We start from the raw sequence: 15451 nt of genomic DNA, 5'->3' as shown, positions 1-15451 counted from the left end.
TCCATGAGGGGAGAGGAATCCATATTAGTGAGCTACAGGAGAGGAGGAGTGGTCAGTTCAGTTTGGAGTTCAGTCCAGCGTGGTGTGCAGTTCAGCGTGGTGCTCAGAACAGCTTGGAGCACAGAACAGCTGGGAGCTCAGAACAGCTTGGAGCTCAGAACAGCTTGCAGAGAGAGAGAGAATGTCTGCTGGAGCTGCAGAATAGAGTGCAGTTCTTAAATGGAGAAAGAAGGCAGACGATTGCTGAAGATGAGGAGAGAGAAAGCAGTGCAGAGAGCATCAAAGAAGGCTGTCAGCTGGAGCAACTGAACCAGAGGCGTGGTGATGTGGTGAAGGAGGGAGAGACTGAGAGAGCCCTAATCCCACCAGAGGCAGAGAGAGAGCCCTAATCCCACCAGAGGCAGAGAGAGAAATCTTCCTTCTAATAGGTGAGGTAGTCTGAATTAGTTACACTTACAACACCTTAATCTTGTTCTTATTCCCTAGGATGTCTAACTAATCCTTTCCCTTTCAGCGGAGTGTTCCTGTTATGTTTAATCCTTCTCTTTCAGCGGTGTGTCCTACCTATAGTCTTTGTCAGTTCTGTGTAAAGGTTTATATTGTACTAATAATAAATGACCCCATTAATTAGTGAATTAGTGTGCATGAGTTCTTTTATGATAAAGTTATCCTGGCTTCAAGCCAGTTGCTGTTGAGCCACTGATGGATCAGAAGGGAGTAGGAGCGCTTAAATCAAGAAATAACTCAATCACATAGTGTGTATATCTTTGTCCCCATACAGTGAGGGTAATCTTTCCTGGTAGGTATTGCTGTTTGAACAGATGCTACCCCTGATCAGGTAAGTAATAGTGAGGGAGAGAGGAGACTTGCAACTAAGGGACTAAGTTAGTACACCATCCCATAATATTATTGTAGTAGCAGACCCTTAGTGAAGAGACTTCCCAATATATATATATATAAAGGTGTTCATAGGAATGTGGTCGTCGTTGATATGCGGCGTTAGTGAGAACACTGGGGAGGATTACCAGTGCCGATACCCACAGGATTGTGGCTTGAATAAGTGAGAGCGCTAGGAGGTCGAACTAGCGTGTAGTTTTGCAGGATTGCAAACAGTTTGGAAAAGGGAGCATTGGGTTCTGCAGGCCCATGTGTAGACGCACCGGATTGTGTGTCATATCTGCCCTAGGGTAGACCGGTCTGGGTCTGGGTGGTCGCGAGACCAACTGATGTGAATATAAGTGTGGTGTAGGGTATGGATATCCCTAGTAATTGGTGAGTATTCTTAGTATCCCTATAGATTTAGTGGTGTTTTTAATAATATGAGCTTGTATATTGCGAGTTCCCCATCCTCAGGTAGGTACCAGGTGCCTGGATAGTTGGTCCTGAGGAGGGATGTGATTACGTTCTGGCTGGGTTGGAGGGGCCCCTAGGGGCTGATCCCACCTACTCAGAAAATCCAGCCATAACATCTGGCGTCACGAACTGCTTACTTATCCTGTGTGCCTGGCCATGTGCTTAGATTCTTTTGGGAGTGCCCTGAGCGCAGACATAACATCTGGCGTCACGAACTGCTTACCTATCCTGTGTGACCTGGCCATGTGCTTAGAGAGTTTCCCATGTGTTCTGAGGGAGTGCCCTGAACGCCGGTTCCATCTGGCGTAATGTTGCAGTTTATGTAGCCTGTGAGACCTATGGGCTTGAACAGTTGCAGCGTGAGGAGATTGCATTACATCATGGCATTTGGCTTATTCAGGGTGGAAGGAATGGTTTTCATCTTGGTGTTTAAACTGTCAGGGTTGAAGGATGGCATTACATGAGGAAGCCAGTTACATCTTTGTGAGGGTCCAATTGTATAAATGTGTGTAAAAAGTGCTTTTAAATTGCCCATTAAATTGCTTGCTGCATCTGCTTATGCTGTGCAATGTGAAATGTTTTCATTGTAATATGATCTGTGGAGTTCTTTGAATATAGCTCCTTGTAAATATGACTTGTGAATAGCGCCATATTATTGTGGCTTGTGAGGTGCATGTTCTCGTGTTGATCTACTGTGTTCCTTGTGCATTGCGCCTTGGAAATATTGTTTGTGAAGAGCTTGTCTTGTAAATATGGCTTGTGAATAGCGCCATGTGGTCATGGCTTGGACAGGGCATGTTATCATTACGTTTGGCAGGAGAGAGCTGGATCTCTCTCGGGTGCTTGGGGATAACGTTTTTGAAAATATGTGTACGTGTTATTTGTAAACGTGAAGAAATGTGCTCATGATTTTCCCATGTATCTGCAGACGTTGGGGAATGATTCTGCTTGAGCTGCCAAAGGGTTAATATCTTGAGTTGAGATGGCAGTCTTTATTTTTAACATGCTGTCAACATGCATGGTTATCTGACCTGACTATAAAAGTCAGTGGATTATTTGATGGTTTGATTTTGACTTTTTTTTTGGTTCCTTGGTCTGCCTATGTGCTTTGTCAACTTCTTGACGGGAAGGTAACATCTTGTGCTTTGCAAAGGGTTTTGTTCATTTCACATTCTTTTTTAAATGCGTCTACGAATTTGTGTGGGTTTGCCTTGGAACTGTAAGTTATGAATCACCCAGTCGGATTGAGATAAAGGGTTTGCACGGAGAGAGAAAATGAGTGAAATGTTAAAAAGATGGCCCGTTAGAATGCATGCTACGGGCTGTTTTCATTAATTATTTCTTTGAGGGGTTTCCATCTAGATAGGAATGTGCTGGTTGCAATGATCACAGGTTGAGAATAATCAATCTTGCCCGACAGTGCATGGTAACATGTGCTTTTAATTAGTGGAAGGCAACCGTGTGCCTTTGAAAAAATGTTAAACGTAACATTATTATTTTCCCAAATGTAAATTAAAATGTATTCTTTTATAAAATGTGTCAGCAAAACCAGCCTTGGTTAGTTAACCAATTCAGTTAGAAAATAATACGCTGTTTATTAGTGTATGAATGTGGCCCTTTTATTAGGTTGGCTTACATGGCTTACATGTTAAATTACATTGTAATGTACAATTATGTTGTTTTAAAATTATTTCTCTTTCAGCAGCCATGTTAATTCGTTTTTTTTTCCTAATTCAGAATGTATAATTTTGTGTGCTAAACTGAGTTGCCCCTTTCTAAATAAGTGCCCATATTTTAAATGTCTTGCCTTTAGCTGAATTAGTTAGACAAAAGTTTTTTTAGAAACTGGAGCTTTTAATTAGCAGTACACTGTAACAGAATTGTTTTTTTTTTAAAAATGCTAGCTTTCGTTGGTTAGCACAATCAGGCCTGGGAACAGGCAAGGAATTTGTTTGTCGACCTTGGCAGACCAGCTGGTTTGTGCAGACGAGTTTTTTTTTCCTTCCCTCTGCAGGTTCCGATCACGTCCCTGTTCGTTATGATTGGCTACAATCCAATTTTCTTCCGCGGATGGCTTGTTTATTTAAGGGCGGGGGACCTCGCTCTTCCTGGCTGTTGACGCAGGCGGCTTCATTGCCTGCTGATAAGGGACTCTTGCCCTTGGAGTTAGTTAGTCGCAGTGGGCCTGGGCGGGCTTCTCTGACCAGGGAAATGGGAGGCTTGCAGTGCCCTGCTCCTGCTGTGAGCTCATCATTTGGCAGTGATTCAAATAGCTTCATACTGTAGCCTGGCTCCTACTCTGAAGGGAGAAGGCTGGCTTAGAGAGGATTAGGGTATGTTAGGCCCTGCTAAATGTCATTAAAAGTTAAATTTTGAATGTTTTTAATTAATTAGGATATTTTCTTTTCAATAATGAAAGGCACCCGGGGTGCTTTTTAAATAAAAATTTTATTTTGCAAGAATAATGATACTTGTTTTCTTGTCTCTAGGATTGCTGGGTTGTGGTTGTGCGTGGGTCCCTCCCCCTTCCACTTCCTTTCTTGTTTTAGTTTTTTACTTTCATGTTTTTATTTTAGTTTATTATTTTTGGATGATGGAATCAGACAAGACCAGACCAGACCAGACCAGACCAGAAGGGTGATGGATGGCTGCATCGGAGGAAGTGTCCGGATACCGAAGATGCAGGGTGGTGGCCTACACTGAAAAATTTGAATTGACTTTTTCTTGGACTCGGTTACATAATTCCTTGGCCTGCAATTTTTTTGTTGTTGTTGACATCACTACGAGCAGGCCCCACTTTAAAAAAAAAAAAAAACACAAACATGTTTTATTTGTGACAGAATAATACAGGGATTTGGCTGCATAATCCCTTGGACAAGCAGGCCCCACTTTTAAAGCAAAAACATGTCACCTATTATAGTTTTCCTGTTTTCTTCAAAACAGTTTTTGCCAATGAAGGACTTTTTTGTTGAATGGTGGTGCACACATGTGTTCCACAGTATGATGTAAAATGGCGGTTTTAGGCTTGGTGTTACACCAGCTATCTTGTAGAAATGGGGTTGTTTTTTTTTACTGTTCTTACATTTTCACCTTGATTGATCAAAGGGTGGTTACCTTACACTTTGGATTGTTCTGGGAGGTGTGTCTTTTAGTATGATTATGTATTAATGTTTGCCCAGAACTTGAAACAGTTTGTCATGTTTACTTCTCAGATTTCACCAAAAAGTTTCTTTAAATTGACAAATGTCAGTAGGTAGGCCTCATTTAGGCCCATTGTTATTTTCATCCCACAAACAAGCCCCTACACCAATAGATTTTATGAGTCATCATTAGCTTAAGTTAACTATAGTAGGTAGGCCTCATTTAGGCTTAAGTTGTCCGAAGTAGGTAGGCCCTTTGTTGTTTTCTCATTAAAAGTTGAAACACATTTAGTTCTTAAGTTGACTATAGTAGGTAGGCCTCATTTAGGCTTAAGTTGTCCGAAGTAGGCCCCATTTAGGCCCCTTGCTGTTTTCATTCAACACATAAGTCCCTACATCACTAGATTTCACCAGTTATCACTAGAAGTTGAGGCACATTTAGTTTGAGGATGCTTTGGTTAGTTTCTGTTGTTATCAGATCCAATCTTAGATATGTTTCAACATTCAAGTCAAGGGTGCTTTGATTTGTTTTCAATTGGTTGTTAGGTTTGTATTCCCTACAATTGAGTTTCAGGTGGAATTTCCTTGAGTTGTCATTGTTTTTAGAGAGTTTTTTTTAGGTTTTGATTTGTTGATAGATTGTGTTGATGTTTGTTTAGATGGATGTTGTTGTTTATTGATGCTCGCAAGATAAGGATCTAAGGGTGGAGTGTAATGGCAGAGTTTTTGGCTTTATTTAGCAGTGATATAGATCATTAATCTTGCTCGCATCTAGTATAGGTATTCTTAGCCTGTGTTGGCCCTTTTAAGCCCTTTTTTCCAGACCTAGAAGAGGATAGCTGCTTAATATGATAATAGATCCTTTATTCTTGACTTTAACCTGTCTATTGCCTATTGGCTTTGACATATTAGACACATTGGTATGGTTTATGTAGGTATTCTGCATCCCTTTCAGGCCTACAGGCCTAGAGCTAGAGGGACTCCATCTTGATGAAGCTGAGAGGCTTTTTAGGGTAAAGGCAATGTTTATAGTTAAGGCTGTTGTGCGCTAGAGGAAAATCCAGTTAGGACTGCTTCTTATCCGAGAAATGTGTTTTTCTCTTGGGCCCAGACGTAACATGCAGAGGCGCACTGCGGTTGCGTGGAAGCCTGGGAGCTGGCACAGGAATTCGGTAGGAGACAGCCCTCCGGTGGAAATTTCCATGAGGGGAGAGGAATCCATATTAGTGAGCTACAGGAGAGGAGGAGTGGTCAGTTCAGTTTGGAGTTCAGTCCAGCGTGGTGTGCAGTTCAGCGTGGTGCTCAGAACAGCTTGGAGCACAGAACAGCTGGGAGCTCAGAACAGCTTGGAGCTCAGAACAGCTTGCAGAGAGAGAGAGAGAATGTCTGCTGGAGCTGCAGAATAGAGTGCAGTTCTTAAATGGAGAAAGAAGGCAGACGATTGCTGAAGATGAGGAGAGAGAAAGCAGTGCAGAGAGCATCAAAGAAGGCTGTCAGCTGGAGCAACTGAACCAGAGGCGTGGTGATGTGGTGAAGGAGGGAGAGACAGAGAGAGCCCTAATCCCACCAGAGGCAGAGAGAGAGCCCTAATCCCACCAGAGGCAGAGAGAGAAATCTTCCTTCTAATAGGTGAGGTAGTCTGAATTAGTTACACTTACAACACCTTAATCTTGTTCTTATTCCCTAGGATGTCTAACTAATCCTTTCCCTTTCAGCGGAGTGTTCCTGTTATGTTTAATCCTTCTCTTTCAGCGGTGTGTCCTACCTATAGTCTTTGTCAGTTCTGTGTAAAGGTTTATATTGTACTAATAATAAATGACCCCATTAATTAGTGAATTAGTGTGCATGAGTTCTTTTATGATAAAGTTATCCTGGCTTCAAGCCAGTTGCTGTTGAGCCACTGATGGATCAGAAGGGAGTAGGAGCGCTTAAATCAAGAAATAACTCAATCACATAGTGTGTATATCTTTGTCCCCATACAGTGAGGGTAATCTTTCCTGGTAGGTATTGCTGTTTGAACAGATGCTACCCCTGATCAGGTAAGTAATAGTGAGGGAGAGAGGAGACTTGCAACTAAGGGACTAAGTTAGTACACCATCCCATAATATTATTGTAGTAGCAGACCCTTAGTGAAGAGACTTCCCAATATATATATATATAAAGGTGTTCATAGGAATGTGGTCGTCGTTGATATGCGGCGTTAGTGAGAACACTGGGGAGGATTACCAGTGCCGATACCCACAGGATTGTGGCTTGAATAAGTGAGAGCGCTAGGAGGTCGAACTAGCGTGTAGTTTTGCAGGATTGCAAACAGTTTGGAAAAGGGAGCATTGGGTTCTGCAGGCCCATGTGTAGACGCACCGGATTGTGTGTCATATCTGCCCTAGGGTAGACCGGTCTGGGTCTGGGTGGTCGCGAGACCAACTGATGTGAATATAAGTGTGGTGTAGGGTATGGATATCCCTAGTAATTGGTGAGTATTCTTAGTATCCCTATAGATTTAGTGGTGTTTTTAATAATATGAGCTTGTATATTGCGAGTTCCCCATCCTCAGGTAGGTACCAGGTGCCTGGATAGTTGGTCCTGAGGAGGGATGTGATTACGTTCTGGCTGGGTTGGAGGGGCCCCTAGGGGCTGATCCCACCTACTCAGAAAATCCAGCCATAACATCTGGCGTCACGAACTGCTTACTTATCCTGTGTGCCTGGCCATGTGCTTAGATTCTTTTGGGAGTGCCCTGAGCGCAGACATAACATCTGGCGTCACGAACTGCTTACCTATCCTGTGTGACCTGGCCATGTGCTTAGAGAGTTTCCCATGTGTTCTGAGGGAGTGCCCTGAACGCCGGTTCCATCTGGCGTAATGTTGCAGTTTATGTAGCCTGTGAGACCTATGGGCTTGAACAGTTGCAGCGTGAGGAGATTGCATTACATCATGGCATTTGGCTTATTCAGGGTGGAAGGAATGGTTTTCATCTTGGTGTTTAAACTGTCAGGGTTGAAGGATGGCATTACATGAGGAAGCCAGTTACATCTTTGTGATGGTCCAATTGTATAAATGTGTGTAAAAAGTGCTTTTAAATTGCCCATTAAATTGCTTGCTGCATCTGCTTATGCTGTGCAATGTGAAATGTTTTCATTGTAATATGATCTGTGGAGTTCTTTGAATATAGCTCCTTGTAAATATGACTTGTGAATAGCGCCATATTATTGTGGCTTGTGAGGTGCATGTTCTCGTGTTGATCTACTGTGTTCCTTGTGCATTGCGCCTTGGAAATATTGTTTGTGAAGAGCTTGTCTTGTAAATATGGCTTGTGAATAGCGCCATGTGGTCATGGCTTGGACAGGGCATGTTATCATTACGTTTGGCAGGAGAGAGCTGGATCTCTCTCGGGTGCTTGGGGATAACGTTTTTGAAAATATGTGTACGTGTTATTTGTAAACGTGAAGAAATGTGCTCATGATTTTCCCATGTATCTGCAGACGTTGGGGAATGATTCTGCTTGAGCTGCCAAAGGGTTAATATCTTGAGTTGAGATGGCAGTCTTTATTTTTAACATGCTGTCAACATGCATGGTTATCTGACCTGACTAATAAAAGTCAGTGGATTATTTGATGGTTTGATTTTGACTTTTTTTTTGGTTCCTTGGTCTGCCTATGTGCTTTGTCAACTTCTTGACGGGAAGGTAACATCTTGTGCTTTGCAAAGGGTTTTGTTCATTTCACATTCTTTTTTAAATGCGTCTACGAATTTGTGTGGGTTTGCCTTGGAACTGTAAGTTATGAATCACCCAGTCGGATTGAGATAAAGGGTTTGCACGGAGAGAGAAAATGAGTGAAATGTTAAAAAGATGGCCCGTTAGAATGCATGCTACGGGCTGTTTTCATTAATTATTTCTTTGAGGGGTTTCCATCTAGATAGGAATGTGCTGGTTGCAATGATCACAGGTTGAGAATAATCAATCTTGCCCGACAGTGCATGGTAACATGTGCTTTTAATTAGTGGAAGGCAACCGTGTGCCTTTGAAAAAATGTTAAACGTAACATTATTATTTTCCCAAATGTAAATTAAAATGTATTCTTTTATAAAATGTGTCAGCAAAACCAGCCTTGGTTAGTTAACCAATTCAGTTAGAAAATAATACGCTGTTTATTAGTGTATGAATGTGGCCCTTTTATTAGGTTGGCTTACATGGCTTACATGTTAAATTACATTGTAATGTACAATTATGTTGTTTTAAAATTATTTCTCTTTCAGCAGCCATGTTAATTCGTTTTTTTTTCCTAATTCAGAATGTATAATTTTGTGTGCTAAACTGAGTTGCCCCTTTCTAAATAAGTGCCCATATTTTAAATGTCTTGCCTTTAGCTGAATTAGTTAGACAAAAGTTTTTTTAGAAACTGGAGCTTTTAATTAGCAGTACACTGTAACAGAATTGTTTTTTTTTAAAAAATGCTAGCTTTCGTTGGTTAGCACAATCAGGCCTGGGAACAGGCAAGGAATTTGTTTGTCGACCTTGGCAGACCAGCTGGTTTGTGCAGACGAGTTTTTTTTCCTTCCCTCTGCAGGTTCCGATCACGTCCCTGTTCGTTATGATTGGCTACAATCCAATTTTCTTCCGCGGATGGCTTGTTTATTTAAGGGCGGGGGACCTCGCTCTTCCTGGCTGTTGACGCAGGCGGCTTCATTGCCTGCTGATAAGGGACTCTTGCCCTTGGAGTTAGTTAGTCGCAGTGGGCCTGGGCGGGCTTCTCTGACCAGGGAAATGGGAGGCTTGCAGTGCCCTGCTCCTGCTGTGAGCTCATCATTTGGCAGTGATTCAAATAGCTTCATACTGTAGCCTGGCTCCTACTCTGAAGGGAGAAGGCTGGCTTAGAGAGGATTAGGGTATGTTAGGCCCTGCTAAATGTCATTAAAAGTTAAATTTTGAATGTTTTTAATTAATTAGTATATTTTCTTTTCAATAATGAAAGGCACCCGGGGTGCTTTTTAAATAAAAATTTTATTTTGCAAGAATAATGATACTTGTTTTCTTGTCTCTAGGATTGCTGGGTTGTGGTTGTGCGTGGGTCCCTCCCCCTTCCACTTCCTTTCTTGTTTTAGTTTTTTACTTTCATGTTTTTATTTTAGTTTATTATTTTTGGATGATGGAATCAGACAAGACCAGACCAGACCAGACCAGACCGGAAGGGTGATGGATGGCTGCATCGGAGGAAGTGTCCGGATACCGAAGATGCAGGGTGGTGGCCTACACTGAAAAATTTGAATTGACTTTTTTTTTGGACTCGGTTACATAATTCCTTGGCCTGCAATTTTTTTGTTGTTGTTGACATCACTACGAGCAGGCCCCACTTTAAAAAAAAAAAAAACCACAAACATGTTTTATTTGTGACAGAATAATACAGGGATTTGGCTGCATAATCCCTTGGACAAGCAGGCCCCACTTTTAAAGCAAAAACATGTCACCTATTATAGTTTTCCTGTTTTCTTCAAAACAGTTTTTGCCAATGAAGGACTTTTTTGTTGAATGGTGGTGCACACATGTGTTCCACAGTATGATGTAAAATGGCGGTTTTAGGCTTGGTGTTACACCAGCTATCTTGTAGAAATGGGGTTGTTTTTTTTTACTGTTCTTACATTTTCACCTTGATTGATCAAAGGGTGGTTACCTTACACTTTGGATTGTTCTGGGAGGTGTGTCTTTTAGTATGATTATGTATTAATGTTTGCCCAGAACTTGAAACAGTTTGTCATGTTTACTTCTCAGATTTCACCAAAAAGTTTCTTTAAATTGACAAATGTCAGTAGGTAGGCCTCATTTAGGCCCATTGTTATTTTCATCCCACAAACAAGCCCCTACACCAATAGATTTTATGAGTCATCATTAGCTTAAGTTAACTATAGTAGGTAGGCCTCATTTAGGCTTAAGTTGTCCGAAGTAGGTAGGCCCTTTGTTGTTTTCTCATTAAAAGTTGAAACACATTTAGTTCTTAAGTTGACTATAGTAGGTAGGCCTCATTTAGGCTTAAGTTGTCCGAAGTAGGCCCCATTTAGGCCCCTTGCTGTTTTCATTCAACACATAAGTCCCTACATCACTAGATTTCACCAGTTATCACTAGAAGTTGAGGCACATTTAGTTTGAGGATGCTTTGGTTAGTTTCTGTTGTTATCAGATCCAATCTTAGATATGTTTCAACATTCAAGTCAAGGGTGCTTTGATTTGTTTTCAATTGGTTGTTAGGTTTGTATTCCCTACAATTGAGTTTCAGGTGGAATTTCCTTGAGTTGTCATTGTTTTTAGAGAGTTTTTTTTAGGTTTTGATTTGTTGATAGATTGTGTTGATGTTTGTTTAGATGGATGTTGTTGTTTATTGATGCTCGCAAGATAAGGATCTAAGGGTGGAGTGTAATGGCAGAGTTTTTGGCTTTATTTAGCAGTGATATAGATCATTAATCTTGCTCGCATCTAGTATAGGTATTCTTAGCCTGTGTTGGCCCTTTTAAGCCCTTTTTTCCAGACCTAGAAGAGGATAGCTGCTTAATATGATAATAGATCCTTTATTCTTGACTTTAACCTGTCTATTGCCTATTGGCTTTGACATATTAGACACATTGGTATGGTTTATGTAGGTATTCTGCATCCCTTTCAGGCCTACAGGCCTAGAGCTAGAGGGACTCCATCTTGATGAAGCTGAGAGGCTTTTTAGGGTAAAGGCAATGTTTATAGTTAAGGCTGTTGTGCGCTAGAGGAAAATCCAGTTAGGACTGCTTCTTATCCGAGAAATGTGTTTTTCTCTTGGGCCCAGACGTAACATGCAGAGGCGCACTGCGGTTGCGTGGAAGCCTGGGAGCTGGCACAGGAATTCGGTAGGAGACAGCCCTCCGGTGGAAATTTCCATGAGGGGAGAGGAATCCATATTAGTGAGCTACAGGAGAGGAGGAGTGGTCAGTTCAGTTTGGAGTTCAGTCCAGCGTGGTGTGCAGTTCAGCGTGGTGCTCAGAACAGCTTGGAGCACAGAACAGCTGGGAGCTCAGAACAGCTTGGAGCTCAGAACAGCTTGCAGAGAGAGAGAGAATGTCTGCTGGAGCTGCAGAATAGAGTGCAGTTCTTAAATGGAGAAAGAAGGCAGACGATTGCTGAAGATGAGGAGAGAGAAAGCAGTGCAGAGAGCATCAAAGAAGGCTGTCAGCTGGAGCAACTGAACCAGAGGCGTGGTGATGTGGTGAAGGAGGGAGAGACAGAGAGAGCCCTAATCCCACCAGAGGCAGAGAGAGAGCCCTAATCCCACCAGAGGCAGAGAGAGAAATCTTCCTTCTAATAGGTGAGGTAGTCTGAATTAGTTACACTTACAACACCTTAATCTTGTTCTTATTCCCTAGGATGTCTAACTAATCCTTTCCCTTTCAGCGGAGTGTTCCTGTTATGTTTAATCCTTCTCTTTCAGCGGTGTGTCCTACCTATAGTCTTTGTCAGTTCTGTGTAAAGGTTTATATTGTACTAATAATAAATGACCCCATTAATTAGTGAATTAGTGTGCATGAGTTCTTTTATGATAAAGTTATCCTGGCTTCAAGCCAGTTGCTGTTGAGCCACTGATGGATCAGAAGGGAGTAGGAGCGCTTAAATCAAGAAATAACTCAATCACATAGTGTGTATATCTTTGTCCCCATACAGTGAGGGTAATCTTTCCTGGTAGGTATTGCTGTTTGAACAGATGCTACCCCTGATCAGGTAAGTAATAGTGAGGGAGAGAGGAGACTTGCAACTAAGGTACTAAGTTAGTACACCATCCCATAATATTATTGTAGTAGCAGACCCTTAGTGAAGAGACTTCCCAATATATATATATATAAAGGTGTTCATAGGAATGTGGTTGTCGTTGATATGCGGCGTTAGTGAGAACACTGGGGAGGATTACCAGTGCCGATACCCACAGGATTGTGGCTTGAATAAGTGAGAGCGCTAGGAGGTCGAACTAGCGTGTAGTTTTGCAGGATTGCAAACAGTTTGGAAAAGGGAGCATTGGGTTCTGCAGGCCCATGTGTAGACGCACCAGATTGTGTGTCATATCTGCCCTAGGGTAGACCGGTCTGGGTCTGGGTGGCCGCGAGACCAACTGATGTGAATATAAGTGTGGTGTAGGGTATGGATATCCCTAGTAATTGGTGAGTATTCTTAGTATCCCTATAGATTTAGTGGTGTTTTTAATAATATGAGCTTGTATATTGCGAGTTCCCCATCCTCAGGTAGGTACCAGGTGCCTGGATAGTTGGTCCTGAGGAGGGATGTGATTACGTTCTGGCTGGGTTGGAGGGGCCCCTAGGGGCTGATCCCACCTACTCAGAAAATCCAGCCATAACACCTGGCTAGCCACTTTGTTCTGTTTTGCAACCAATGATGACATAGCAGAGCAACAGCACTAGAGGTGACCATTCCCGGGACATGACAGGCACACTACATTGTACAATCATCACCAGCTCCTGTTCCCACAAATATCATCTAGATAAGCTGCACAGTAGTCTTCCAGACCTGAGAGGACTTGGTTCACCAACCTTTGGAATGTGGCAGGTGCATTTTTCAGACCAAAGGGCATTACCACAAATTGACAATGACCTCCTGGGATTGAAAATGCTGTTTTGGCTTTTGCATCATCAGCTAGTCTGATCTGTCAGTAGCCAGCTGTCAAGTCAAATGTACTCAAAAACTTGGCAGAAGCCAATCTGTCAATGAGCTCATCTGCTCTTGGTATTGGGTTGGCATCTGTCCTAGTGACAGCAATGAGGCCTCTGTAATCCATGCAACACCTCATCTTTCTCTTACCATCTTGGGTGTGAGGTTTAGGTACCAGGACTACTGGACTGGCCCAAGGGCTCAATGACTCCAAACTCCAACATCTTTTGGACCTCTGTCCTGATACAGTTCCTGACATGATCAGGTTGCCTGTAGATTTTACTCTTGACAGGCAGACTGTCCCCAGTGTCCACTTTATGAGTGCACCAGGTAGTTTGACTTGGAGTCAGAGAAAACATGTCTGTAGGACTGTAGAACTTGTCTGCAGTCCTTATGCTGCTGATCAGTGAGGCTGCCTGCCAAGGCTACACCCTCAACTGAACCATCATCAGGGTTCTGAGAAAGCAGGTCTGGGAGAGGGTCACTCTCCTCCTCCTGTCCCTCATCTGTAGCCATGATCAAGCCCATGTCTGCCCCGTCAACATATGGTTTCAATCTGTTGACATGAAGCACCCTGTGGGGTCTCCTGTGAGTTCCAAGATCAACCAGATAGGTTCCCTCTCCCTTCTGTTCAACAATATTGTGGGGTCCAGACCATTTGTCTTGGAGTGCTGCTGGGGCCACTGGCTCCAACACCCACACTTTCTGCCCTGGCTGGTAAACAGTCAGCACCGCCTTTTGGTCATCCATTGGTCCAACAATGTCTATCCCAACTCTCTCAAAGGAAACCCCCACCACAGGTAATGGTATTAGAGGGGCCTTTGTGGTGCCACCTGATTTGCCACTGGCTTGGCAGGTGACACAGGAGCGACAAAACTCCTTGGTATCCTCTGACATGTGAGGCCAGTGAAAGTGAGGGACAAGCCCGTCCCAAGTCTTGTTCAGGCCAAGATGTCCTGCTAGGGGAATATCATGGGCTAAGGTGAGAAGGAAGACCCTGAATGCCAAAGGTATGACCAACCTCCTGGAAGCACCAGGCTTGGGGTCTCTAGCCTCTGAATACAGGAGCCCTTCATCCCAATACACTCTGTGGGTACCATTAGCATTCCCAGCAGCCTCCGCAGCAGCTTGCTGTCTGAGGGGTTCAAGAGAAGGGCAGTCCAACTGCGCCTGCCTCAGATCTGCCCTTGAAGGTCCCCCTGTCCCAAGGAACTCAACCTGATCAGGCTCAAGCTCTTCTGGGACAGTTCCTTCTTGTGTCTCACAATCAGCGTCCTTGGAAGGCTCAACCTCATTCTGAGGCAAGGGGGAAGGCACTGCTTTAACCCTACTGCTTCTCCTCCTGGTAGGCAACTGGTTCATTATTTCAGGATCCAGGGCCTGTTCAGTGTTGCACTTTTTGGCCTGTGACCTGGTCACAGCATGGACATGTGCTGATATACCTAACATCTCTGCATGAGTCCTATATTCCACTTCAGACCAGACTGAAGATTCCAGATCATTGCCAAGCAAACATTCTACAGAGAGGTCTGAACTAACAACAACTCTTTTGAGGCCAGTTACCCCTCCCCAGGAGAAATTAACAATTGCCATACTATGGGTGGTAGTGACATTGCTTGCATTGGTCACTAGGTAATTGTCACCTAGTATTATCTGTCCAGGGTCCACAAAGTTGTGTGTCACCACTGTGACACTGGCACATGTATCCCTGTAGGCCTGAGCCACTTTGTTATTAATTAAAGGAGTCTGTCTGTACTTGCCCAAGTTACTGGGGCTCACAGTAGAGGACATAGCCATGTCCACATCACAGACAAGAACAGCTTGAGTTGGTATTCTGATTAGGCCAGAATCCACCTAAGTTCCCAGGGTCAACCCTACTACACCCTTCTGTTGAGAACCACCACTATTAGCTGTACTCTGGGGAACAGTTGCCTTAGGGGCAATGGTGGCTGGAGCTGCCTCCATTTTGGTGCAATCGCTGGACCAGTGAGTATTAACCTTACAAAAGTTGCACCATGGTTTCTTTGGACCTTCTTTCTTTTTAGATTTCTTAGAACCCCCCTCATTAGAAGCTTTTTGGGGACCTGGCGAAGACTTCTGGTCTTTTGCTTTCTCCCCACCCTTTTGGTCTTGCTTCTTCTGATCACCACCTTGGTTCTGTACCTACTGCTTCACCCTGGTTCTGACCCATTTGTCTGCCTTCTTTCCCAATTCTTGGGGAGAGGTCAGATCAGAGTCAATCAGGTGTTGATGCAATAACTGGTTCTGACAATTAATAAGAATCTGT

The sequence above is a fragment of the Lissotriton vulgaris genome, chromosome 12 (assembly GCF_964263255.1).
Source record: "Lissotriton vulgaris chromosome 12, aLisVul1.2, whole genome shotgun sequence".
Classification (NCBI taxonomy): domain Eukaryota; kingdom Metazoa; phylum Chordata; class Amphibia; order Caudata; family Salamandridae; genus Lissotriton; species Lissotriton vulgaris.
This window is presented reverse-complemented; position numbering follows the sequence as displayed.